The sequence below is a fragment of the Triticum urartu genome, chromosome 4A, assembly GCF_056163025.1.
Source record: "Triticum urartu cultivar PI428250 chromosome 4A, HENAU_Tu73, whole genome shotgun sequence".
NCBI classification, from domain to species: domain Eukaryota; kingdom Viridiplantae; phylum Streptophyta; class Magnoliopsida; order Poales; family Poaceae; genus Triticum; species Triticum urartu.
The window spans coordinates 601636642-601639887 of NC_141876.1; the positions used below are offsets into that span (position 1 = coordinate 601636642).

Sequence of the window (3246 nt, forward strand, 5' to 3'; positions counted from 1 at the left end):
GTCACACTAACGTGATAATTGTTTCCAATTAGGCTCTGCCAAACTATGCCTACTTCTGAATAAATACAAAACTGGCAATTTCTTGATGGATAGGTCTGGGTGGTGTAGTAGGTTAGAGCATCTATAGCCGGATATGTCAAATATGGTTCCTCAAACGCATGCGGAGGCCGCGTCCACGGACAGTGACCAGGCACGTCTCAAATTTCACTAGTTGCATCCGAACATCTCATACTAGATTCTTAAATCCATACAAAGATATGCAAAAGAAATAAACCTACATACTACATCGATCGCCTAGCTACTCATCGTCGGAGATGTCGACAATCTCCATGCCCGACTCCGGCAACATTGGCGACAGTTGTAGCTCTGGCTCCTCCGGCTGCTCCGCTCTGGCCTCCTCCACCTCTATCTTCATGCTGAGTTCGGCGAAGAGCGAGTCGGGCGCCGCTTGCTTCAACAGGAGGAACGCCCGGTTGGCCTCCACATAGGCCTCATCCTGGATGGACTCCAGGAAGGCATGTTGTTCCGCCATCTCGTCGAACTGAGCGCCGGTGAACTCCGCCTCTCCCTGCTCCATGTTGAAGCCCGACAACTACTGCTCCGGCTGCTCCGCCTTCTCCACCTCCATCGGAGGTAGCTCCTCCTCCTCCGGCTCTGACGAGTTCGAAGGCAGCCCAGCGGCGATGCGAGCGGCGCACGCGGCTTGTCTCGCCCGAATCTCATGCTGGATCTCATAGCGGCGCTCCGGCATGAGCATTGCGTTGTAGGTGATCTTCCTTTGGACCATGGCGGAGCAACAGGGCATGGGCAGAGCATCGGAGCGGGAGAGGGAGGAGGTGGATGGGCTCGGACTAGCGATGCGAAGAGGGGGAGGTGGATGGACTAGGGTTGCGGGAGTCAGGTCGGGTTAAATAGGCGGATTTGCTCACGGGCGGCGAGCCGGAGCGGCTAATGGAAATATGCCCTAGAGGCAATAATAAAGTTATTATTATTATATTTCCTTATTCATGCTAGAATTGTATTGACCGAAAACTTAAATACATGTGTGAAGACATTAAAAAAATACCATGTCCCTAGTGAGCCTCTACTAGACTAGCTCATTGATCAAAGATGATTAAGGTTTCCTAACCATAGACATGAGTTGTCATTTGATAACGGGATCATATCATTAGGAGAATGATGTGATGGACAAGACCCAACCATTAGCATAGCATATGATCGTTCAGTTTATTGCTACTGCTTTCTTAATGTCAAATACATATTCCTTCGACCATGAGATCATGCAACTCCCAGATACCGGAGGAATACCTCGTGTGCTATAAAATGTCACAACGTAACTAAGTGATTATAAAGATTCTCTACAGGTATCTCCAAAGGTGTCCGTTGAGTTGGCGTGAATCGAGACTGGATTTGTCACTCAGTATATCAGAGAGGTATCTCTGGGCCCTCTCGGCAATACACATCACAAGAAGCTTGCAAGCAAAGTGACTAAGGAGTTAGTTACGAGATGATGTATTACAGAACGAGTGAAGAGACTTGCCAGTAATGAGACCGAACTAGGTATGAAGATACCGACGATCGAATCTCGGGCAAGTAACATACCGACAGACAAAGAGATTTATGTATGTTGTCATAAAGGTTCAACCGATAAAAGATATTTGTGGAATATTTAGGAATCAATATGGGCATCCAGGTCCCGCTATTGGTTATTGACCGGAGAGGTGTCTCGGTCATGACTACATAATTCTCGAACCCGCAAGGTCGCACGCTTAACGTTCGTTGATGCTATAGTAGTATTGGGATATTTGATGAGTGGTAACCAATGTTGTTCAGAGTCCCGGATGAGATCCCGAATGACACGAGGAGTCTCGGAATGGTCGAGAGGTAAAGATTTATATATGGTAAGTCATGTTTTGGGTTCCGGAAAAAGGTTCAATTTTTTCGGTATTGTACCGGGAAGCTCTCAGAAGGTTCCGCAGGATTCCAGAGGGATCCGGAAGTCCACAAGTGGGTCCACCATGACCCAAGGGCTAGCATGGGCTGCGGGGAGATGCCCTGGCCTTATTGGGCTATGCGCACCAAGTCCTCAAAAACCCATGTGGCTAGGGAAGGCAAAAAAGGAAGGAGTCCTAGTAGGAATAGGATTGGACTTGGAGTCGAAGTCCTCCCCCTCTTAGCTGCGCCCTAGGGCTTGGGGAGGAGGGCTGTTTCCCATGCCCCTCCACCTATATATATAGAGGGGAGGGGTGCCCGAAGAGCATACACCAAGCCCTTGGCGCTCCTCTCTCTCTCCCGTTACTCCATAGTTCCACCGCCTCATCCCGAAGACGCTTAGCGAAGCGCTGTCGGTGCTCCACCACCACCACGTCGTCATGTTGGTTGTGATCCCATCTACTTCTCCTCTCCTGCTTGCTGGATCAAGAAGGAGGAGACGTCATCGAGCTGCACGTGTGCTAAACTCGGAGGTGCCATCCGTTCGGCACTAGATCGGTTGGACCTCGATCGGATCGCGAAGAGTACGACTACATCAACCGCGTGATAAACGCTTCCGCTTAGTGATCTACAAGGGTATGTAGATGCTCTTCCCTTCTCGTAGCTATGCATCTCCATGGATAGATCTTGCGTGTGCGTAGAATTTTTTTTATTTTCCATGCAACATTCTCCAACATCGGCGTTCACACCGCGACGACGGAGGAGGCGCTCGTCAGACCGCTGGGTTTTCGGGTGAGTTCGTGTGGGACCCCTTCGTCAGTCTTACATGGCGGGCGTGCCCGAGCGCGCCCGGGCGTCCCTACCCTATATCTGCCCCATATTTGGGCTGGATATGAGGAGTGCTCGTCAGCCCGGGCGTTTGAGACCCGTTTGAGGGGGGCGTTTGGGTTAAAAAATCGTGACCGGTCAGTGACCGGGCGGCCCGCCCGGACGTATGAGATGGGTTTGGGGCTCCCGGCTGTAGATGCTCTTATCACGTTAGTCTCACACACTAAACCCTAGTTCGAACCTGGGCTCAGACATTATTTTTTTTGAATTTGCACTTGCAGATACTCATAAAGAAATCCTATCTAGTTTAACTTGTAGCAAATTCTTTTTCTGAATAACTTGTAGCAAACTTTGCTTAACCTTTTGAACAAAACTTTGGAAATTCTAATATTCTGCACTTGTTCCGGACAAAAGAGGTTATCAAATACAATAACTCATAGTAGATAACTGTTTCATAATTAAAACACAACAAAAAGGTTGTAAAAC

At 49.1% G+C, this 3246-nt stretch overlaps 1 pseudogene; it reads right to left on the reverse strand.

Moving 5' to 3' along the window:
* Positions 1-298: 298 nt before the first annotated feature.
* On the reverse strand, positions 299-628 carry LOC147977156 (uncharacterized; annotated as a pseudogene).
* Between the last annotated feature and the right edge of the window lie 2618 nt (positions 629-3246).